Below are 25006 nucleotides of genomic sequence, written 5' to 3' on the forward strand. Positions count from 1 at the left end.
CAGCTGTTCCTTTCCTCCCATCTTTTGGAGAATGAAGAGAAGAGCTATCTGTGTTACAAAGCTGGAAAATGTTCTCTGCGTGCTGCTACTACGACTCAGCAAACTATTTTTATGGTTATGACACACTTATTACTCTAGTGCATTGTTGGAACAGGGAAGAATTCTGCCCCACGCGTCCCTTTAAACTGGGTGTATGTTGATCCTCCACGTGGAGTTGACCTACTAAAAATATTTGACCATCTTAGAGCCTCGTAGCTCGCTACTAGTTAGTATGAGAGGCAGGGGTGGAGAGAGGGAAATCGACAATCGCATTTCCACTTCGCAGCCCCCCTCCCCGCTCTTCTCTATAATGTTAGACGTGGGGTTTGAAGGAATAAAGGAGAGCTGTCCTTATTAAATCTCATTGGCTGGTTGTTTTGTCAATCAGGTAGATTTCTTGCAAGCGACTATTCACAACCTATTAATTCACACCCTCAAACTACTGGTCCTCAGAGAAAGATGCAGGTTTATTGTCTTCCCTCCCCACCGGCATATATCTTAATGCAATTGTCTTTCATATGTAATTCAACAAAAGCCGCAGCTCTCTAGCGACTCTTATTGGCCCCCGAGCGCCTCCTTCGTCCGCATTTCGCTCTTTAAACTCTAATAGGTGGAAAAAGCTATCGCTTATTTCTTCCGTGCGGTCTATTGGCCAAAACAAGACGGACAGCGCTGATATGCCCGCCCCCATCACGCCCGCCTCTCTCCCTCGCGGCGATTGGAGCCGTCTCTCGCTTTCCCATTTCTTCCCTGCTCCCTTTATGCTCGCTCTATGAACGGCGATGGTTGGCGAGGGGGGTGCGGGATCCGGTTCCTTGGCGAAACCTGAATTCCAATAGGTGGATGTGGCTGGATAGGCGGGTTCTATGCAAAATGAACGGTGAGGAATTGGCCAGTCAGGGAAGAGGGTGTGGAGCAGGGGGTGGAGCTCGTTGACAGTCCGGGTTGCCGCGGGTGGAGGGAGGTGGCGGCGGCCGTGGCGGCGGCAGCAGCAAGCAGCTCCTTTTTTAGTGCCGCTACCCGCAGCAGCTCCATGGCCGCTGCGGCTCCCGGCGTGGTTGTCTCCACTGTGCTGTATGTGCTGACAGAGGGGGAGGCGGTGGCCATCGAGGCCGGGCCCGGAGGCTTCGGACCTCCGCCTCCCTGAGCAGAAGGAGCCGAGATGGCAGTGCTGGCCGCGCAGGTAAGAGGAGGAGTCACGCGCGGGCGTTTGGCCCTTCCCTGTGGCCCTCCCTGGAGATCCCTTTCCCCCTCCCTTCCCCGCGCTGGGAGGCCTGGCTTCCTCTCTCCAAATAGCTCGAGAGAGACCCTCGGCTTTCTCCCAGCCCTGGGTTTGCCTTCTGCGCCCCCCCCCCCCGGCGCCCGTAGTGTAGGCGAAGCCGCCTTTTCTCTCTCTCCGCCCCCCCCCCCGCCTCGTGCCTCCTTCGTGCAAGTGGGTCTCCCCATCTCCGAGATCTGACTGCGGGAGCCCGCGGAGGGTCTTTCTCTTCTCCTGTCTTCTTCCTTGTGCGCAGGGCCGGAGTCACCTGGCCTCGGTTCCTGAGATATGGGAACCTTTCAGGTGGACTGCGCCTCACCTGAAGCCTTTATGGGTCAGGCCGCCACCTTCTATAGAAAGAGGCTTGTTGTCGCGGCTCCCCCCCCCCCCGCCCTCCATCGCCTTCCCCAGAGAGAACAGTATTTTCCCCTAGGCCCTAAGAAGGGAGGGAAGAGGTTCTCTTCCCACATCCCCAAGGTGTGTCAGACTCTGTGCTAATCCCCTGGAGTAGTGACTTCTCCTTTCTTGCTGTGTGCCAACTAAGAAGTGGTAGTTTTCTCTTTCTCTACCCTAGGCAGGGCAACAATTGCCACTTGTCACTTGCTTTGAATATACAAAGTGTGTTGCAACTCTTTTCGTGGGTTTCCATGATGATGTCATTAGAAGTCTGACTACTCAGATTGAATACTGAGGATAACAACTGGCCAGAAGGTAGCCAGTAGATTCACAGATTTTCTGAGGTTTGGACCCAGCTTTCCTGAGTCCATAAATCAGTTGGATCACACAAACTCCTTTGATTTGGTAACTACTTCCTGGGCCCCAAATGTCTTAACCTGTCATGCCTCACATAAAGGAATTAATCTGCGTACATCCTCTCTATAATCTCATTTAACTTTCTGTTATCCTATAAGGTCAGTGAGGAGAGGAGTCCTCTCTTGTACAAGGAGAGATGAGGCTCCCATCCTCTTCCCTCCAGTGTTGCTGGTGTTAAAAATGTTGATTGGCAGGTTTTCTTATGAGAAAACATGTCTGTTTAGGAGGTGCTGCTGGTTTCATATGAGGTAAAGAAAGCATGGTTTATGCTGCCAACCAGAGTGACTCCTTTCTCTGCTGAAAAGAACCATGCCTTTTGAGTTCTCCCTCCTCCTGGAATTATATTGGCTGCTGCTCATTCTGAGCAACATTCTACCTTTGCTCTTTTCACCTAATTCTAAATCCCATTTGGGTCTTGCTGAGTTTAGGTTGATGATATCTGATGACTCCAACACTTCAAGGTCTAACCTGAAGGTGGTCTCTCATTGCCCAGTTGTTATAGTGGGAGTCTTTTCTCCTGTGCAAACTTCTAGGCGACTTAATAATTAGGATAGAAATCTAGGACACTAGTTTTTTTCTTGAATCGGTTTTTATACAGTATACTGCCAACAGCTTCTCATTGAAAGGTTACTGCATACATTTGGCTCTAGTGTTAATGTTTCTGTAACCGATTTGCCCCAAATGCCTAGCATTGTAAGGAGATGTGTGCTTGCTGTAGCTATGTTGTTTTATGTCTGGAAAAGAGAATAGCTTGAAATACCCTAAATGCATGTTGGCTTTTTTGTAGGTAGGAAGCAGAAATTGGAAACTACACATTTTTTGTGTGCCCAGGCCCTTGCTGTCTGCATTGATTTGGCCCCAAAGAAAGCACTGCTGTTCTATCACCCTGTATACCATCAAGTACCAGTAGGAAGCTTTTTAATAATATTACACTTGTTTTTAGCTCTAGTTGAAGTCCAGTGCTGTTGTTTAAACAATGGGGGAATTGTTTCCAAACAGTGTGTGTCAAATGAAGTAAGAATTAATGTATGCATTTGTTCAGGCTGTGTGCTGTGACATGTCTTGAAAAACTATTCTGGGGAGAGAGAGAAATCCATTTGCCAGTTTGATCTATTCTGTGGCTATTGACTGTAGCTACTAGGAAATACTATAATGATAAACTTGGTCATCAACATAGCAGTTGAAAAACTGTAGCTTGCCTTGATGGCATTAGCTCATAGATGTTTTGTGCCATGCAGTGTTGTTAATATTGTGTAGAAGAACTTTTAGCCAAATGAACAGAAATAAGGATCTTTTATATCTGAGCTACTGTATGAATCTTTTTTGTCTTGTGTTTGCTGGTAAATAAGCTTTTTAAAAACTTGAGCAATATGTGTCTCTGATTAAAAGTGTGCGACTGCAAGGAATCTGTCTTCAGATGCCATTAAGACTTAATATTTAATCTCGTCATTCTTGATATCAACAATTGGGTGTCATGTCACAATTGGATGGGAAATGATATTCCTGGGTATAGCAGCATTTTAGAAACTAGGATATTCAGGTTTCATTCTGACACTTGTGGGATATTTTATAAAGAATGTGGGTTAACCCACCACACTTCAATTTGTTGAGCGGTTGTCAGACTGTTCAACATCCTGCTTGCGTTTGCACATGCATTGCATTGGCACTACTAAGTAGTAACAGGCTGGCAGCATGATTTGGGGGAGCAAATCACTGTTACTACCACACACCTATGCGATAAGAGTAGTTTCCTACTTGAGGAAGTCTGTTGTTAGAGTTCTTTATTGCTATAATCTTCCCAGTAGTGATTTGCCTATTATACCTTACTCTTTTGACACAATATTGTGTCATCTTCTATGCTTTGTGTTGCTGTTCTCTGGTCTAAAAGCATCTATATATTCCACTACCATTCCAAAAAGGCATCGTAGCTGAAGTGAAAAAATAACTACATTTTACAAATTACCCAAAGAAAGATATTTGATTCTTTTCGATACAGAATCACTGTTTTGGAGAATATCTTGGGTGGTGATGAAACATAGTTAAACCTTTTGTCAGCAACTGAAGGTCCAAGCTGGTGTCAAATTTATGTTCAAAAAACGTAATCATGGAATAACTATTATTGAATGTTCAGAATGGATCAACTAAAGTTACAGCCTTAAACCAGATGAAACAAAGCAATCCTCTTGAAAAGAGAAGCTGGGCGTTTCTGGATAACTGGGTGTATACAACATTTAACAAGACATAGCATCAGCTCTTCCCTTCTGGTTATGGCCCACTGTGTATGACATAATAATTAGATCTCCTTATGCTTCATGATGCTGTTGGTTACAAGAGAACGTGTAACCTCATTCAGGGTTAAAATATTAAATTTATGTTCTAGCTCTTTGATGTTGTTCATTTTGCCTTACTCTTTCTCACACAAATATTGTACTATTTTAACAGAACTGACTTCTTAAAAAATCAGTGGGCTGCTTGTGATGTCAGATCTTGGTGAGACACATCAGATGAACTTGCAGTTGTTTTGATGGGGAGAAGTCACTATTACTTGGCTTCTTTTGATATGGTAACTGAACTTGACAAAACTTATCGGATGTGCTTAGCATAGCTCACCATTGTGAACAACTTGTGAAATGTGCATGGAGCTAGGAGATGGTGAACTGCAGTGTCTGTGTATGTTGGCCCACTCATAGAATTGTTCCCATGTTAAAGAAGGCAACTTGTGATGGCTTCACCATGTCAGCACTGAGTCAGAAAGGGCTAACTCTTGTTGTTGTTGAAGTACATTCTCCCTTTCCCAGCTAAGTGTCTTGTCCTGCTCCAGATAATGACCATTGTACCTTTAGGAGGCAGCATGCCCTTGGGCTCTCCCCACAGTATACTCGCTCTGGGAACTTCACCATAGGATATTCATTCTAATAGTTCCTGTCTCTTCCCTGTCTGTTTTGCACTATGCCTACACAGAGATGTGCATGCATAAGCTGGGAATGGAGTCAAAGTCTGATGAGAATATGCCAAAAAATAGTTAAGGCTTCATGGCTGAAAAGGCCTTATCTGACATCTTGGCCAGTGAGACCTCTCATGGCAATGAGACACAGAGCATGGCCTCTGATGAAAGTAGTGGGCAGGAAGGCTCATGTGGGTAAACCTAGTCACCTGGGACCAGGCTACTAGCTAGTTATAATCATGCTGTACTGTGAAGCTACTTCATTGCTTTGTAGTATTTGGTTCCCAGATAATATTAGTACCTGAATATTTTGGGGGAGAAATTTAAGAGGGGAAGCTATGTTAGTCTGTTGTTGGAACAGACTAAGCCTGGTAACACCTTAAAAATGCATAATGGACAGGTGCTAGAATTGGTGTTCGAGCAAGTTTTGATATGAAGCTTTATCAAGGGAATACTCAATACCAGCTCAATAAAACTACATTGGAATGACTTCTAACAAAGTGAAGAGAACCTGTTGATCTGGTTTATAAAGGAGTTTACAGTATAAAGGGATTTATTTATTCGATTTATATACTTCCCTTCCTAAAGTGGCTAATGGCAGTTTACATTAAAATAAAAAATGCATAATAAAACAATTAAAATAAAATAAAAATTCTCCAAAAAACGTTCTCTTGATAAAGAAGGGTTTCATATTGAACCATCTTAGCAATTGTCCTGTATTTGTTGTGAGTTCTGGCCCTCAAAAGTTTATACCACAATCTAGGTGCTCCTAGAGTCCTTCTTTTTGAGGTAGGATATTTGAATCCTCTCTGAATGAATGTATTTTAAACTGTATATTTAAAGGAGCCTCTTCTGAAACTGGCTTATGATGTACTGTCTCTGGCAAAAGAGAATAGTTTCATACAATGGATGATGATGGAACTGACTAGCATTTATGGATCAGGTGCTTGGTATTATTATGAGTGTTGTATATAGAAAGAACTAGCCTGCACTGCTATCCCTGTAGAGAGAGGCAAATCAATATATGCTTGTTTATGACTTAAGACAATTTTGTCAAAAGAATGTTCAGGTATACATATTCAGCCTGCCCACTGAGCCTGGCTTTGAGCTTACTGTTCAATGCTGTGAACCCTTGCTGTTAGTGTACTTCTACTGAGGTTATCGAAAGTGGGTAGGGAAGAGAAGACTGAAATGTCAGCAACTTGTTGGGATGCTGCTGTAAAACTGCAATAGTAAGTAGTAGCCCATGCAGATTTTTATTAGTCCACCTCCATGCATACATCAGCATAATTTGAGTAGGACTGTCTTAGCTTTTCGAGCCTAGTAGCCCATGGCAGCAAATCTGTTTTTTCCACAGCCTGAAGTCATCCTCCAGTAGTGTGGGTTGTGGACCGAGCATGCTCCAAAGACAGGACCAATTTCAGAACTGAAGGCATGGATAGCTTCCTGCCTAGGAGGTGGCAAAACCCTAGTTCTGGTCCTGTCTTGCTCCAATAAACAGGTCTGCAGAGTAACTCTCTATTTGCTTTCGCTAATCTCTATTTTGCTGGCTAGCTTTTGATCTACAATTTTTCCTCTCTTCCTCTCCCTATTTTAGCCTTGTGCAGGAGTGGGAAGGAAGATATTTTACCTAACAAATACCTAAAATTCCTTTTTATTTTCTATTTGGCTCAATTGGCGCTTTCACTTTAATTTTCCCCTTCAGTTTGATACCTTGGCTGCATAATGCAGCATTCTCACGCTGGTGCCCCTATAGGGGGTTCTTTATCCGAGCAGCCATACTGTGAACCCAGAAGCAGGTCTTTCCACCGAGACCCTCCCTCTGAAAGAAAATGACTCTGCTCCATCTTGCCTGAATGGGAGCATGACGCTTCTCCCCAGCTAGCCCACAACACTGCTATGGAGGCCTCTAACCAGGCTCATAATAGACGAAGAAAAAGTCCAACTCTGTTGAGTCATCAAGGGAAAGAACGCTCAGTGCTGGCAACTGCCATTCGCTTGAGTGATCTACGATGGCTGGCATCAGTTCAGGGCTCTCTCCTCCAGACTTTCCTCAGCCCCATGGGTCTTCACCAATGTTATGGTGGCACTGGTCACACATCTCAGGGTGGGTGCAGGCCACGTTCTTCCATATTAGACTGCCTGTTGATCAGGCTGCTGTCCTTCAATCAAGTGCAACTGGCGGTTCATCAGACTCTTCAGCCCACAACTTCCTTGTCAACCACAAGGAAAGCCACCTCATTCCTTCACAAACTCTCCAGCATCTGGGGGCAGTATTCGGTACTTCTCAGCGACTGTCTCACTGTGGCAGAAAGATGGCAGAAGCTGGAGGTCCTCATCCATCCTCTCCTTCACAGATCATCAGCGGACTTGAGGACCCTGGGCCAGCTCTTGAGGTCCATGGTAGCCTGTTTGGAGTGCACCCTGTGGGCACGGCACTCCCATTCCCTCCAGTGGCTCCTACTCTCGTCCCAAGAGGACAGCATGACGTGTTTCATCAGGGTGATTCTCCTTCTTCCTAAAGCTCATCTTTGCTGCTCTGGTGATTATCTTCTGCCATGCTTGAGGCCTTCCTCTGACTGTGCCTGACCAGATAGTGGTCACTGCAGATGTGCGCCTCCTGGGCTGGAGGACCCATTGCAAGGGACAATATGCCCAAGGTACTTGGACTCCTTGTGTAAAACTCCACAACATGTTGACGCTATGGGCTATATGCCTGGTTATCATTCAGTTCCTCCACATTATCCGCCACGCATATGGACTGGTCCAAACAGACAACGTGACCGCAAACTCACACATTATTCGATAGGGTGGTACCTGATCTCGAGCCCTCATGGCCGAAACTCAAGTTGTTTAGATGGGTGTGGGACCACCTGTCGTCCATTGTAGCAGAACATCTCCAAGCCATAGTGAATTCCCAGGCAGATTGCCTTAGCCATCACACCCAGCGAAATGGCCTCTGCATCCAAATGTCTTCTGTCAGATCATTCACCTATTTGAGACTCCCCTAGTGGACTTGCTCACCTTCCCTCTCAGCCATCTTCTTCCCAGATTCTTCTCTTGCTTCTTCACCCACCTCCCAGGCCAAAGCAATAGATGTCCTGAAGTTCCTGTGGCCGCCAGGCCTCCTGTACCCCTTCCTCCTATGGCGTTCTTTGGCAGACTCATTCAAAAGCTCCGTTCGGAAGCATAACTGCTTCTCATCGCACCATCCTGGCCATGGAGGAATTGGTTCTCCATCCTCCAGTGCCTCTCGGTCCATCCTCCATACCATAGGCCCTTGCAGCAGGCTTTTCTTGCTTGGGGACCCATCCTCCATCTGGAGCTCCAGTGGCTCCAACTTTCTGCCTAGAAATTGAGCAGGTGCTCCTGGCTTGTAGGGACTAATCTTTCTTGGTCCTAGACTCCATCTTAGTTTCTAGACGGCCGTTGACATACTGCATCTACCAGTCCTCCTGGGCAGCCTTCTCCCAGTGGACATGCATGAACCACATTAACCCTCTATCCGTGGGTGGGCCAGAGCTTCTCTCTTTCCTGCAAGCCAGTATTGATGTGGGTCTTCACCCCAGTACCCTGAAGCAACAAATGTCGGCTCTTCTTGGGTCCTTTATTACAGAGATTCCTCCCAACTGCATCTCATCTTCAGCGCCTTCTCAGGGAGCTACTAACCTAGCTTCTCCAATATACACAGGTTTCCGTACTGGGATTTTAACAAGTGCTCTATGCCCTCACCAGGAGCCCCTTTGTACCTTGGTGGAGGTCCATCTCAGTTTTCTCTCTTTCAAAGCTCTTTTTTCCTGGTAACAATGTCCTCAACCCATAGAGTCTCAGAACTTGGAGTATCTTTCTGTCTGCAAGGAACTCTGTGTTTTTTCACTCAGACACTGTCATTTTGAAGCAGGATCCTACCTTCTTGCCTAGGACAATTCCACTTCTTAGTTCACAAAATATGGTGCTTCTGTTTGTTCTGCCCTTCTCCAGTGCATCCTAAAGAACAGTGAAGGCTTTCTTGTGAAGTTCAGCATGCCTTGCATATCTACCTACATAGAACCAAGGCCATCTGCTGCTCTGACTCTCTGTTCATCTCCTTCCACCATTCTTCCCTTGACACCATGGTATCCTAGAACACCCTATCCAGTCCTGCATTTCACTCACCTACAAGGCCATCTATCTTCACGTACCACATGCAATTACGGTGCACTCCACTCACAGTGTGACTGCCTCCCTTCTTGGCTGATGCTCCCCTGTTGCAGATCTGCAAGGCTGCCACATGGTTCACTTTCACCCCTTCATGGAGCACCTTAAGATCTTTGTTCCATGCAATGCAAGCCCCCCCCCCGAACATACTGTTCTGCAACAAGTTTTCTAATTCACATCCCTTCTTTTCCATCCCATCTCTGGTCTGCTTGAGTATGTCCCATACTATTGGGGGATGACCTCCTTGGGCTGTGGGGGGGGGGCATTGGTCTTACCATGAAAGGTTATTTTTTCACAGCTGAGGAGGTCATCCGGCCCACCCAGGGATGTTCATTTGCTGTTTTTTACATGGGGTCCTTATTTTTAGAGTGGAGGTGAATTCCAGGGTGTTTACTTACGAACCTTTCATATTTATAGTTTCATGTGTTCCTCCCTATCTCCATCTGGATGGGGTGTGGGGGGGGTCCCCCCTTTTTTCAGTGCCTTTTTCTTGTCAGTTTATTGAGCTGTCCAGTCCCGGAATTGGGGTTTTGCCACTTCCCAGGCAGGAAGCTAGCCATGCCTTCAGTTCTGAAATTGGTCCTGTCTTCAGAGCATGCTCGGTCCACAACCCATATTATTGGAGGATTACCTCCTCAGCTATGAAAAAGAACCTTTCACAGTAAGACCAATGTTTCTTTCTCTGTCACTGTTTCATGAGCTCTGTTGTCTAGTGGAGCTGTTTAAAGTAGTAAAGTGTCTGTATAGCATCTTAGGCCCCAGAGGAAACAGGTATAACCCTTCTATGACACTCTTAAGTATAAAATTTCTTCTTTGTGTACCAATGTGGACTCAAATGGTATGATCTCTCTAGAGGCTGCCAGGGCATTTTCTTGTCAGGTTTTGTTAAATACTTTTCAGCTTGTTTGACCTGAGTGTGGATAGCATACTTGGAACTGTGTGGCCAGCCACATGCACACTCAGTCCTTGTAGATCCTGGCTGATTAGAACTGCAAGGCCAGAGCTTACTGTGTGGGTTGGAGAGGTGATTATAAAGCCCTCCTTAAAGGAGGGTTTTATACCAGTGGTTCTGAATGAGGCATTGGTTTGACCACTGTTGAAGAAACTCTCTTGATTCCTCCAGGCTTAACTGTTGTCGCTTCGTGTCAAATGTTCCATTCTTGGGCAAGATAACTCAGGATATAGTGGTGTCATAGCTCCAGGTTTTTCTGGATAATGCTGATTATCTGGATATGTTTCAGCCTGACTTTCAGCCAGTTTTTTGCGCTGAAGCTGCTTTGGTTGCTCTAATATGACTGGGAGAACCTTTATGGTTCTCCTGGACTTCTTGGCAGCCTTTCTTAATACTCTTAACCACCTTGCCTTTCTGGGTCACCTCCTAGGGACAGACGTAGATGCCTCAGCTCATTCCTGGAAGGTAAGACACAGACGGTGTTGCTTGGGGATTGTTGCTCTGCCCCCAGTCTTTGACTTGGAGAGTTCCAGAGAGCTCTCTTCTGTTGCCCCTGCTTCTTATCAACTACATGAAACTAAGTGAAACCCTCTGGAGATTTGGGCTAAGGTGTCATCAGTATGCTGATGATACCTAGCTGTACCTCTCTTTCATCAGACTCCAGAGAGGCAATGGAAACTCTGAATTGTTGCCTGTCAGTTGCAGGATACTAAATGGGGAAGAACAAGCCAACTTAATCTAGACAAGGTGGAGGTGTTACTAGTTGGGTTCTCAGCTGACCTAAGTGAGGGTGTACAACCTGTTTTCCCCTTGAGGGTGGGGTGTACTCCTGTTAGTTTTGGGTGACTGGAGCATCTTTTATCTGCTTTGGTTGACTTGCCTGTTACACCTTTTTCCTGGAGAAGTCCAATCTGATCACAGAAATCCAAACAATGGTTACTTTCAGATTCAGCTACATATTGCATTCTATGTGGGGTTGCTCTTGAATGTCTGGAAACTTCAGTTGGTACAGAATGCTGCTGCTGGCAGAAACTGCCCGTTCAGATCATATTATTCCAATGCTGCATTATTTGCATTGGTTTCCCATTTGTTTCTGGGCTCAATTCAAGGCATTTGTTAATACCTTTAAAGCCTTAAATGGTTTGGAACCTGGAAACTTTGGCAGGGGTAGGCAACGTGTAGCTCAGCAATATCTGGAGAGCTACAACTTCCATCCTCCCTAGCTGTAATAAACTGTGGCTGGGGATGATGGGAGTTGTATTTTAGCAGCATCTGGACAGCCACATGTTGACTACCTCTGCCTTAAGGACTGCCTTTCCAGATGCTCAAATAGCCGTCTGGGGCCCTGTTCCAAATGCTTTTCTTGTGAGAGATGTGTTGAGCTTCTACCAGGAGCAGGTTGTTCATTGTGATGGCACCATTATTGTGGAACCTCCTTTCCTCAGAGGCTGGCAGAGCCCCTAACTTTCATTCTTAGAAAAAGGCTGTGCTGCTTAGGATGTGGCTGTGCTTTTGGTATTAGTTTTGATTGGTTGCTGGCATCTATGGTTGTTGTCCTGGGATTTTTTTACAATATGCCATGTGTTTTCATTTTCTTTTTTGTGTATCTGAATGTTGTTGAGCACTGCCATAGGCTACTTCCTGGATGGAAAGGTGAGGTATTGATGTACTAAAATGTAAGTAAATATCTTTTTGCCGTGTCTAGCTTGTGTTTGAATAATACTGTTCTTGGCCTTTAAAAGGAAAGTTCTTTAAAGCTTCTCTCTTCCTCTTGCCTGGAGGAAACTCTTAACTCTCCTCATTTGACCAGGCAAGTAGTTATTTACAAGGCTGCTGTAAGAATAGCTGCACTCAGTTATTCTTGTGATGTATCATTTTTATGATCTTTTATACATTTTGCTACCATATAAAGAATAACAAGAGCAACTCTGCCACTGTTGCATTCCTTGTCTGGTATGTGTTTTCAAACTTTCAGTATTATCAGTGAAATCTGTACTATCAAATCTAACATGAGGCAGCTAGGTTTTTAATTATATTTTTAGCAGAAGGAGCTTGCACGTATTCTTATTGCACCAAAATCTATGGCTTTTGGTATGCACTGACTTTCCTACCATATGTTTCTGCAAACACTTGTGCAGCCCACTCCTATGCATGTTTACTTAAAACTAAGTCCCACTGAGTTCATTGGGTCTTTCTCCCATATAAGTGTGCCTAGGATTGCAACCTTGCTTTAGAGTAACATGTTATGAAGCTGCCACCTTTGTTTCACATATGGATGCAAGAAAACTCAGACTAATAATTTGCTTTAAGTCCAATACTAAACATAAATATGCATTCAGTACCCTGTTTTTATCTTGAGGCTGTGAAACCATAGAGTGAAATGTGATGGATGACAGCTGCTGTCTCTTCACAGCCTTTTCAGGAAGCCATTTTCCTTTGCCAGGCTGAATGTCTTAAGTATAGCTTCAAACCAACTCTTGATGACTTATCCCTCCTGAGGCTGCTTCCATGTTAATCTAGGGGTTCTTTTTCCTTGCTAGCTGAACAAAGAGGCACCTTTAAAGTGGTGAATCTCTTATATTTAGCAGGTGGAGAGCAACCATCCCTATTGAAACACACCATTCCTCCAGTGGCAGTTGCTGGTTTCCACCTTGTATGTGTTTTTAGATTGAGCCTTTCTGGGACAGGGAACCATCATAGTCATCCCCCCCCCATATAAAATTGTGTGAGTGATTTTATTGAAGAGCAGTACATAAATATTTGTTGTAGGAATGCCACATAGCAGCTTATTAATGCAGCCACCTATATTAGTGGTAACAGCGTCTGTGCACCCCAACTCTATAGAAATTGTCTGCAGTCCCAAATGGAATGGAATTATCTTAAGTAGATCCTATGGTGGGGGAAAGTTGAAACACCTAATAACTATTATGTAAGGAACTATAGCTGGTAGCTTTTATGTGAAGCTTCCTCTTCCCTCTTTGTATTTCTCTTGGAAACATATCGGCAGCCAATGTGATTCTTTCAGAATCTGTAAGTAATTTATTACAGTCAATGACCAGTCAACATACACACCAAAATATAAATCAGCATAAAACAAAACAAAATCAAAACAATAAAACTAGATAACACATCAGGTTATACAAAAATCTCAGTTACAACTACTCAGTTGTTCCCGTCTCAGTTTACAGGCTGCTGCACAGAATCTTGCTGTCCCCGCTGTAACAACTGCATGTTGGTCCGCCAAAATATAGCAGATGTAATACTCTTCTGATTGACCAGGCTTATTTTTTTAAAATGGTTCGATCCAGATAGTACGAATGCCCCTACAATAGGCACAATGTAAAAGAACATGTAAGACAGACTCAATGTCACCCGAACCACATAGACATAACCTGCTCCTTAGCGGAATCCCCTTAAATCTGCCATCGAAAACAGCAGAAGGCAAGGCATTAAACCGTGCCAGCAAAAAGGCTCTCCTAATTTAAGGTGGTCAAGTGGGTAAGGTATGCAGCTTGCCGGGGGTAGGTTGAAAAACCACCTAAAATACTACTGATGGTAACCAGACTTAAATCCAATTGCTTCTCCATACCTGCCACATGCTGTTTAATAATTTATTTGGCAGCATCATGACCCAAAGCCATTAAATATTTATTTATTTATTTTTATTGTTAAATTTATATATCTCCTTTCATTAAAACAATCTCAAGGTGGTTTACAGCAAAATTTAAGAACAAGATTGTAAAAATGGTGCGATTAAAATATTAAGCTAAAAATATAAAACAAATCTGATTTAAAACACAAGCATAAAAACAATACGAAGTACAAAGAGCAGCAGCAGAAACAATCATGTAAAGGCCTGGATAAAAAGATTTAACAAGCTTTCTAAAAGCTGTGATGGAGACTGAGAAGCAAATAACCACCAGGAGAGCATTCTAGAGCCTGGGGGCAGAAACAGAGAAGGCCCTGTCCCACGTGCACGACACCCAAGCCTCCCTCATTGTCGGCACCCAGAGCAGAGCCCCCTCAGATGACTTCATCAAGCGGGCAGCAACTCTTGGGAGCAGGTGGTCCCTCAGATATCCAGGGCCCAAACCCTTAAGGGCTTTAAAGGTCAAAAACAGCACCTGGAATTGGACCCAGAAACAAACTGGTAACCAATGCAGCTCTTTCAAAATGTGTGTGATGTGCTCTCATCAGGCAGCTCCAGATAAAACCCTAGCTGCCACATTTTGCACTAGCTGCAGTTTCCGGATATTCTTCAAGGGCAGCCCCACATAGAGCGTGTTACAGTAATCCAGCCGTGACGTGACTACCACCACCTCAGCTTCCAAAAGTAGAGCCGGCTCCAGTAATACCCCTAAGCTGCGTACTTGCTCCTTTAAGGGGAGTGCACCCCCCATCCAGAACCGGTAAAATCTCCTCATCCCGATTGGCTCTCCTACTGACCAACATTACCTCTGTCTTGTCCGGATTCATTTTCAGTTTATTAGCCCACATCCAACCCATCATAGCCTCCAGCCCCCAATTCAGGACATCCACTGCCTCCCTAGGTTCAGGTGACAAGGAGAGATGGAGCTGAGTGTCATCTGCATATTGCTGACAACTCCATCCAAGTCCCTGGATGACCTCTCCCAGAGGTTTCATGTAGATGTTAAACAGCATGGAGTATAAGACCGAACCCTGTGGGACCCCACAGACCAATGGCCACAGAGCCAAGCAGTAGTCCCCCAGCACCACCTTCTGGACCCTCCCCCAAGAAAGTACCGGAACCACTGCAACACAGTGCCTCCGATTCCCATATGGTGAGAAGCCATAACTGCCTAAACTGACATAGAGGCTCTTGCACCAGGATGAATGAAACTCATCTTTTAGGACCAAGGGGGCAAGGCCCTGGGGGCAGGCATATAATTTAAGCCAGTAGTTAAATGTACGAAGCCACTCCTGTGCCTCAACTCTGGTCAACCCTGCTTCTAAACACAAGATAGCATTTGATACACATCTGGGATACTGGCATGAAGAAATCCAGATTGAACCACTTCCAAAGGCTTAAAATTACAGGTGGGACAAATCTTGACCCTGTACAACATTTGTGCCGGTATTTTAGCCTGATATATTTCAGAATCTGTGTTATATGGTCCCTTTTGGGTTGTCCCAGAGACTAACATGGCTGCCATATTCTGTACCAGTTGTAGTTTCCTAACTGTGTGCAAAGGCAGCCCCATGTCGAGTGCATTACAGTGGCCATCCCCATGTAGAGTGCATTATAGTAGGTCAGCATTCCCTCTAACAGGGATTCCCAGATGTTGTTGACGATAGTGCCCATAATCCCCAGCCAAAGGCCATTGCAGATGGGGATGCTGGGAGTTGTAGTGAACAACATCTGGGAATCACTGTTAGAGGGAACACTGCTGGAGGTCACCAGCATATGTACTACTGTTTAAGGTGATTTATCTCTAGAAATGGGAGTAGCTGATGTATGGGCTGAAGCTGATAAAAAGCGCTCCTGGCCACTATGTCTTGGCCTGAACATATTGCACCAGGAATTGTGTGTTTGTGTGTGTCACATCTTTTTGAGGCTTACTTTCCATCATGCTAGTAGGTCTTATGAAAGGTAAAGTTGCTTCTTGCCAAACTAAAGGGCTCTCTACAGTGAGTGTACTGTGGATCAGTGCTGAGTCAGTTGATTTAACCATCTAAACTTGCATATCTGGAAACTTGGTTAGGTGTTATCAAAAGCTGTGCTTGCATTGGTCAGACTGTACTAAATGTCTGTCAGAGCAAATATTTAGGATAAAGGTATGGATGTCTCTGTTCATGCCACTTTGTACGAAAAGGTGATTTACCATTGTGAAAACTCACTTTTCTTTATTGGTTCAGAAAGGTATATTGACCGGTGTCTCTAAATAAGCAACAATTTTTCAGTTGGATATTAGACATGAAGATAGTGCAAACTCCATGAGCCAGTGTTGCACATTTTTGGAAGCAGGGTAGACATCCTCTCAGTATTATGCCATGCGATCTGAAGAACCTTAATAACCCAAAATGCTGAATACTAATGCCTTAATCATGAGCCTTAGTAATGTCACTGGGAAATATAGTGGGTGGTCTTAAGTCTTTCAGTTGTCATTTGACATTGTTCATGACATAACTAGAAACTTCATTTTAAAAAAGAGAATTGAGATTTTTGAGGTTCTTTGGGGAAATGGGGGATGGGGTTGAATGCAAAAATTCCTTCAGAAAAAGCTTTAAACTTCTCAGTTCTGCAAATAATAATAAATATTTTATTATTATTATTATTATTAACAACAATAACAAGTTAAAATAATCAACATAGCAATACTAGGGGATAGCAGAATAGAAGAAAAAGAAATAGAGAAAATCACAAAATACAAAGATCTACAAATTGAAATTGAAAGGCTGTGGCAGAAGAAGACCCAAATAATCCCAGTGGTAATTGGCGCCCTGGGTGCAGTTCCAAAAGACCTTGAAGAGCACCTCAACACCATAGGGGCCACAGAAATCACCATCAGCCAATTACAAAAAGCAGCTTTACTGGAAACAGCCTATATTCTGCGACGATATCTATAACAATTGACAATAAACCTGACAAAGGACCTGGCATCCCAGGTCCTTGGGAAGGACTCGATGTCTGGATAAAACAAACCAGTCAATAACACCTGTCTGACTGTGTAAACAAGAAATAATACTAATAATGAAGTCTTGGGAGGCTTCATATAGCAACTTAGTAGACTAAAAGAAGGTAGTGTGACCTTCATTTCAAAAATCTTTAGAAGCTTGTTCACGATAAAATATTTGCCCTTGTGCCTGAACTACTTGTGATCTTGATTGATTTGATTTCTTTGTGCTCCATCTGGTGATATCCATGTGTATAGATGCCGCTTTGGTTGTTTGAAGAATGTGGTAGCGATGAAGAGATCATTGGCTTGGCAGAAACTAATAAGTTCTCCTGCTTCATTTCTGTTTCCTACGCCATACAGTCCAACTGTGTTTTCCTCCTTACCATTGATATTAGTCGTTCACTGACCACATTGTACCCAAGTACCTGTCATTGCTATATCCTTCCTATGAAAGCAACACATTCCTTCTTTGTTTTTTGTGTCCTGAGTAGTAAATTGTATGAATAGAAAGTGTCCTATTCCAGTCCATTTTAATACACCGATGCCCAAGATGTCAATCTGTAGTTGATTCATTTCATCTTTCACTGTGTCGAGCTTTCCCATATTCATGCTTCTTACGTTCCATGCAGGTTCAGATTTTCTTTTCCCGCATGGCAACATCAGCTGCTAGACGTCCAAAAGGCTTTAGCGTAACTGCATCATAAACCCCATCGGTATTCTGAGAGATCCTTAGCTCTTCCTCAGTATCATGTTGAGTACCATCCAACCTGAGGGGCCCATCATTCGGCACTACATTGACAATCATTCTATTTTGTCTATCCATGTGGTTTTCTTGGTAAAATACAGGAGTAGTTTACCATTGCCTTCTCTCACGCAGTATGAAATGATGCCTTCATCATTGTCACTAAAGTGACCATCCTTCCTATATCGCTGCTGCCCAATATAGGTGTCTGCCTGATTTAGCTAGGCAGTTGGGATGATCTTTGTGCCTTGGATGACCCCACTGAGAGTATACCTTCCGGCTTACTTCGCTCATCCCTCCCAGGAACAACCCACCACCATGATGAGGCAGCATAGCAGGACTTGGGCGTTGGGTGGGTGGAATTTGTGATCCTAGGGGAGGAAAAAAGGTCTTAACTGGGACACCTCAGTAGTAGGTTGTGGGGGTCAGCCATGGCCAAGGGTTGGATGTTCTAAACTGATGCCTAGATGTATAACTCATCTAGATTCCAATCTTCACCAGGTGTGTTTCACTTAAACAAAACCAAAAAGCAAACACATACCTTTTAAACTGCCACCACTGCTTTCAGGCCAGCTGAACACCTTGCTCAAGTCTATACCAACCTAAGTTGGGGAGTTCACCACTTGCCCAGGAATCTACTGGAGTTTTAATGAAGATCTCAAAAAGGAACACTTCACATAATGTCAGATGAGCAGCTGGGTGAACAACGAATATAAAAACAAGTTCAATCTAATAATAATGTTTTAAAAATAAGAATTTGATGTCAATTAAGGTCCGGGGTGAATATAGGGGAAATGGTGTGAAAAGCTCAAATAGTATCTGGTCTGGCTGATGTAAAGATTGGGATCAGAGATGTGGGGTTGAAAATTTTCCACAGGAAGCTTTTCAAAATGAAGAAAAAATTCCATTTCTAATTACTTTCTATATGAAGTTTTGAATTTGTTGCAGTATAAACACTTAGACCACATTAAGTAGCTTTGATTTTCCCCTCCCCATATTCAAATATTTCAGTTCAACTACTTGAAATACTTTGAGGTACAGTGTGGGAAATTAATACTATGGGGTTTACTTATTAAATGTGTAGGTCAAATGAAATGCTAAATCAGATTATTTATTTATTATATTTTTAATTAATTCTAATTAAAAGCCTGAGAGAACAGGAGGGTCTTGAGGTTCTTCCTGAAAACAAACAGAAGGAGATACTCTTATTTCAGCAGGAAGCTTATTCCAAAGCCCTAGAGCAGCCACAGAAAAAGCCCGGTTCTGGGCTGCCACCAAACGAGCCAAATGATACCCGAAATAGATTAGTCTGTTTAGAGTATCTGGAAAATTTTCTGGGGAATGGGGGGGGGTTGCAAATAAGAGAAAATTGCATGAGAGAATTTTTCAGAAAAAATAGATTCCCCCATAAACCTTTTCAATTCAAAATTTTTCAGAAAATCCATTTCTCTGATCAGGAGGTCGACTTTTTAAGGTTGCAAAAAGATTGTTCAAAACCTAAATTAGTTAAGAAGCATGACTGCTGCCTCTTTGTCCCTAGGCAGGAACAAAGGAGATCCCTTCTCACCAGGAAGATCACTCTTGAATAAGGATTTTCCATGGGGCAGCTGAATCTGACAGTTGACAAGATGCAGCCTCCAATTGACACTCTTCAGTTGAGTTGTAGTGGGCAGTCTAGAGGGAGGAAGTTACTTCCCTCCAATCAGGTTTGAGCCAGATAAGGCAAGGGTTCCTTGCTCCGTCATGAGTTGAGGTTCCCATGCTCAGGGGACTAAGAGTGGACCTTCTGGTTAGGTTAGCCTCCTGGTAGATCCATTTCCTTTGCCAGACAAGGTACCTAATCTTTGCTGACTTGAAAGAACGGGAAGGCTTAAGATATCAGTGGTTTCACATTATCTCCCTAGTGGTAGGCTGACTTGATGAACATAGGTGACACCCCCTGCAGGGAACCTTGCCTATATTATTTGCTGGTTACAAAGAAATGAAGTCTTTCAGCCAGAGAATCAAAATGGTTGACTCTGGAGAGGATTTTAAAAAGGGAGCCTTTTGCTGCAGTTGTGTGTTAGTAATCTCAAAAATTGCAGAATATAATGAACAAATCAATCATTAACCTAATTATCATATAGAGCTGTTCAGCTAAAGTTCTTCCTTTATCATACCATCCACCTTAGTTAACAATTCAACTGTTAGCACCTTGAAGGGACAAGAACTTATGATCTTTGGACTTGCCTTGGAGAACTGCATTAAAACACACCTTATATCAAAAACTTTCCTGAAGGTACAATGTCATACACTGGTCTTTCAGAACAAAAAAGTGTGCTGGAGAATCTCATTAATTGTGGATCCAGCACCCATGGTTTCGTGTATCTGTGGTCGGGTAATGGACACTTAGTATATGTGGGAGGACAGCAAAAAGGGTTAACCCCACATATCCATGGGGTGAGGGTGGCCAGAAATGACATTGGAGGTCATTTCTGGCCACAATTTTGACTGCAGGGGCCATTTTTGGTGGGGTGGGGCCTTCCCGATTCAACCTGAGCAGGATCTAAAATTAACTGAGCAGATTTCAAGAAATGTGCTGGTGCTTGCACATGCGCAAGCCTTAGAGGGAACACTGCCAGCTTCCTCTTTCTTTCTCTCCTCCCCCCCCGCAATCATGGAATTTAAAGAATTGCATCATTAAATATTCATCAAATATCAGAAATGTTATCTACATATATAAACATTGGCATACTTTATAATGCTATTAGTCCTTAAGTTCTTACCATTCTTTGATTAATAATTTGAATTGTTCATTAACGTTCTGTAGGCAAATCAGAAGCAAACGTCATACTATAAATGAAACAATTCTTTAACATCAAGAAAAGCAAACTATCCACACTGTTTGTTTACTGTTATAATGCACATGCTCAAATGAAAAATTGTTTTTCTAGTAACACAAAAACTTGAAAATTATTGGTAAACAGTTGGATTGCCTTTAAGTAGCCTGTGTGAATTAAACTTATTACTGCAAGCTTACACATAACCTTCAGCAGCAGTAAAAAAGTCTTTCAGCATAAATTACCAAAGAAATGGGGAATGCCCCAGGCACTATCTTGAATTTATATTCTCACATATTACTCTTCCATATCTATATAATTAATTCTCTTAGCCGGTGCATGTCCTGAATTTGGCGGCGGAACTCTCGTGACACATTGCGTGAGTTCTGGCCTTGGGCCCAGCGAGAGTTGAGGGGAAAGAAAAAATGGAGGCGGGGGGGCAAAATGGCCAGAGGAGGTGGCCTCGGCTGGCCGCTGAGAGGCGGAGGCCTTCCTAGGTATGGAAGAGGCGGCAGCCTGACCTGGCAGGAGGCAGAGGCGGCGGGACAGCCTGGCCTGGCCTGACCGAGCCAGGCCATCCCAGGTTTGGAAGAGGCGGCAGTGGCCTGGCCTGGCTGCTGGGAGCAGGAGGCAGCGGCAGGATGGCCAGGCCCAGGAGAGGATGCACCAGCGAAAGGTAACGGTGCCCGTTGGAGGCCGGGGTGGGAGGGAAACGGGCAGCAGGACTTCCCAGTTTGCCGCCTGAGAGGAGGAATGGCGGCGGTGGGGCCCTTTTTGGCCCCGCCGCCGCACCGGTAAGGAGGATCTGGCTGTGGCAGCAAGAGGGAGGGGGGCAGGGTGGAGGGGGAGTGGGGCAAGAGAGTGGGGCAGGAGGGGGGGCAAGAGAGTGGGGGAGAACAGCAGGCCTCAAAGAGCATGCAGATGCTCTGTGCGGGTCGGCTAGTTGTTAGTATTCCAGATCTTATCACGTTCAGGAATACTTTATAACCATTCAAGTCTCTATTTTCCTATAACATTTTTGAACAGCCATGATATTTATATGTTGGGCTTTCAGGGATCATTTTATGTAGCTGGAAACAGACAGCCCCTTCTGTCACTGTTATCCTTGTGTATGTGCTCTGCTGCTATGCACCTTTTGTACTCGAGGGTTACACCTGAGCAGAGCCTCTCTCATAAAGGCTCAGCAAGCGTGTACACTGCTATAGGAAAGGGCGGGTGATGAAGCCTGTCAGACATACTGCTTAAGAGCAAATTAACTATTGCTGCTTGCTTCCGTTAACTCCGTAGCAATATGATGACGACAGTCTGCTCATTTATCAGAGGTAGAATGAAAAGGGCAGGTTGTGTGCTTCATTGCTGATATAGCAGCTGTAGTGGTACAATACAAGACAGATGCTACTAATCCTTAAGGTAGTCTAGTTTTAGGAGGTCCCCCAGAGCAGTGGCTAAATAAGAAGCTTGTTATGGAGGTGGCACAACTAAGAAAGGTAGCATTGGGCTTACCCCAAGCAGTAAATCTGTGTGTGCCATCCCTTAGAGAGCCTGGCTTATGCTTGTTCCGTTTAGCAGTCCTAGACAGTTGCTGGAGCCCTGCACTTGACCATGTTGTAGCTGATGCTATACTCTTCAGGTTCTTATTTTGCACATCTGACTAAGTACAGAGCAATATGCCTATAAATGCAGGGCAGGGACAGTTTGTTGGCTAGATGTCAGATTAGATGGGTGAGCATGCTGCTATACACCTGAAAAGTGCTTGTGGCTTTTTGAGTGTTTGAATGCTTAAAACCCTCCCCCCCCACCTTCCACTTGCCTCATAGCAAGAAACCATGGAGGAGTGGGGGCTCTCTGTTTTTTTGGCTAGGGATTCTAGGACTGAACTACTAAAATTCAGCGGGATCTAAAATTCTCCACATCTGTGGAAGCACCTGCCTCCCCCTCCCTCAAAGTCAGGTTGCTACGTATGTTTTGCCTTGGAAGAGGGAGCTGCAGGCAGAATCTGCAGGAGAGCCTGCTTGAGGTGGGCTGTCTGCCTGTATTTTGCTCGCTGGAATTCAAGCAGGGGTACTTGCATAGTTACACACATGTGCATCAAATTCACACCCCATTCCTATAAAACATTTTGGAAATGAGTACAAGACCTTCCATATTTCTCCACAACCCTAAGCATACACAGTAACGATGAAGACTTCCAATCTCTCTAAATACTTTGGTTGCCCATTGAAGACTTGTATTTCCTAGGATGATGAGACATCCATTTATCCACTTCTGGAGTAAAGAGTAACTATTTTACCCACTGGCACCTCCAGTGGTGGCTGCTTCCTGTTGGGGTTGGGGGCCAGAGGGGAGGGAGGAGCTAGGGGTAAACATAGGCAGGTCTAACCCTGAGACAAACTAAAAAGTGGTAGGGCAATCGCTAGCCCATGGTTTTCTCCAGTCTGCAAAGTTGTTTAATTGTCACAACCAAAATCTCCATCATTCATACCAGCACTTGGCAGTTGGTGATTTAGTGCTAAATTTGCCCCTCAGTTGGCTGCAAGTAAGGGAATCATGGCCCTTAATTGGTTAATTGTGGGTGTCAGTGTGGAATGTAGCAATGCCCTCTCTCTGTCTCAAGTCCCTATGGCTCTTCTTCCCCTCAGTAGCTCCATCCCTCCTATCAGCATTGCCTCCATTTCTCCCCCTCCTTGCAGGCTCAGCCCTCTCCTCCTCACTCCATGCAGGACTAGGCTAACAAGACCACCTGACGTGTGAGAGTGAGCACCTATTTGCAGTTCTACTAGATTTTCAAGTTTCACACTGGTTGAAAACACTAGAAGGTATTTGCCCCCACTGACACACACACAGCTCACTAGTTTCCTTTATTCTCATAAACACGCATGCCCTTTCTTTCTCTCTCACAATATAAACATTTATGGGATATGTCCTTAGGTTGCAATCCTTTGCACACAACAGTTACTTGGGAGTAAGCCGCCATGAGTTCATTACAGTTTTTACAAATAAAGCCTTATAGAATTGGCTGCATTTCTATGCAGCATTTACTTTATCAGATATGAAAATTAAGCCATATAGATCAGACCTGGCCAAATAACTTATGCTGAAGATGTTTCCTTTCAGTAATACTACCAGTTGCACACGCATGCACACAATAATCAACCAGGAGCAAACAAAAACTGATATAAGGACTATAGAAAGAGGTGCAGCTGCTTGACTATTTGGGACTTGCCTGGGTTCCAAGCTGTGCCTATTAGGCTGCTCATAAATAGAAGGCACTCTCTGAATACTTTTTTTTAAAAAAAATTGTATTAAAGACACACCTAAATGTAGATGGTGACGTTAAAAAAAGAAAAAAAAAGAAAACTGGCAATGTTAAGTGAATTTGGGGGCATTCTGGGACACAGTGCAACTCGGGGAGCAGCAAAGCATGGAACTTGCCCCTGCATTTCCCCCCAAATTTTGCCGATTTTTGGTGATTTTTCTCAACAACTGGGAAGCTAACCCCCATGATTCCATAACCCCCGATGACTTGATATTTGCGGGTTTTGTATCTGCAGTGGCAGCTAGGAACAGGACCCCCGTAAATATTGAGGTCCTCCTGTAGTTGAGTAACATGGCATCTGCAGATAGAGATCTTTTAAGAGTGCTGTGCCCATTTTGTCCCTATACAGGAGCCACCACTTGGCACCTCTAGAAAAACACAATAGATTATGTGCTAATCTAGCTTCTTGCTTTTGTCCCTGCCTACACTGCAGTGCCCTCAAGTTGATTCAGTGCAGCGGGGAAGTAAATTGCCTAGAGAGTAAGAGGTTGCCAGTTTGAATCCCCGCTGGTATGTTTCCCAGACTATGGGAAACACTTATATTGGACAGCAGCGATATAGGAAGATGCTGAAAGGCATCATCTCACACTGCGCGGGAGAAAGCAATGGTAAACAAACCCCTCCTGTATTCTACCAAAGAAAGCCACATGGCTCTGTGGTCGCCAGGAGACGGCACCGACCCGATGGCACAACTTTACCTTTATACTGCAGTATGGAATCAGCCAAGCATCCCAGTTCCAAGGAAGAGATGGAAGGAGGGTTATACTTGTGTTCTTGAGAGCCTCACATATTATTCAGTTTGTGCTGTGACTGAATGTGTAATACTTAATTGGATGGAATAGGTTAATTTAGATTATATTATAAAAAGCATAACCTTTTTGTATTAAAGACACGCTCACCTACCAGTGAGTTGCAGTATCTGGAATGCTGGGTTTGTATGTGGAGAAGTCCAGGTTTAAATTCCTCTCCTCATCCATGAAGCTGAGCAAGTCTTAATCTCGCTCTGTCCTACTTGTTGGAAGGCTAAGATGCTCCTGTGAATTCCATGAAAGAAGGATAGGACACACATGTAACTTCCTTTATTACTTTAAGATAAAGTAATATTGTCTAGCCCTATTATGACTCTATTTCATGCTGTTAAACAGTGCTGGATAGATTGGCCTTGGTTGAAAGCAAGACTTGTTACGTTGGCATCAACTAGGAGTTAGAAGGGACTGTTAAAAACACACATGCCACCAAAGGCTCTTGAGTAAACTTAGCAGTCATGGGATAAGGGGACAGGTTCATA

The 25006-nt window shown here is 44.1% G+C and overlaps 1 protein-coding gene across 5 annotated transcripts in view; it reads left to right on the forward strand.

The window, feature by feature from the left end:
- The first annotated feature begins 768 nt into the window (after positions 1-768).
- The window catches only part of EVI5L (ecotropic viral integration site 5 like), a 92283-nt gene continuing 68045 nt past the window's right edge, over positions 769-25006 (forward strand). For 3 of the 5 annotated variants that reach the window (XM_053293793.1, XM_053293797.1, XM_053293798.1), the window contains exon 1: positions 960-1222. The gene's annotated coding sequence lies outside the window, so the exon portion shown is untranslated. Of the gene's footprint in view, positions 920-959; positions 1223-2897; positions 3017-25006 lie in introns of those variants that run through there. The other 2 variants (XM_053293795.1, XM_053293794.1) reach the window with 2 other exon arrangements.

Source organism: Hemicordylus capensis, chromosome 2, assembly GCF_027244095.1.
Source record: "Hemicordylus capensis ecotype Gifberg chromosome 2, rHemCap1.1.pri, whole genome shotgun sequence".
Taxonomy (NCBI): Eukaryota; Metazoa; Chordata; class Lepidosauria; order Squamata; family Cordylidae; genus Hemicordylus; species Hemicordylus capensis.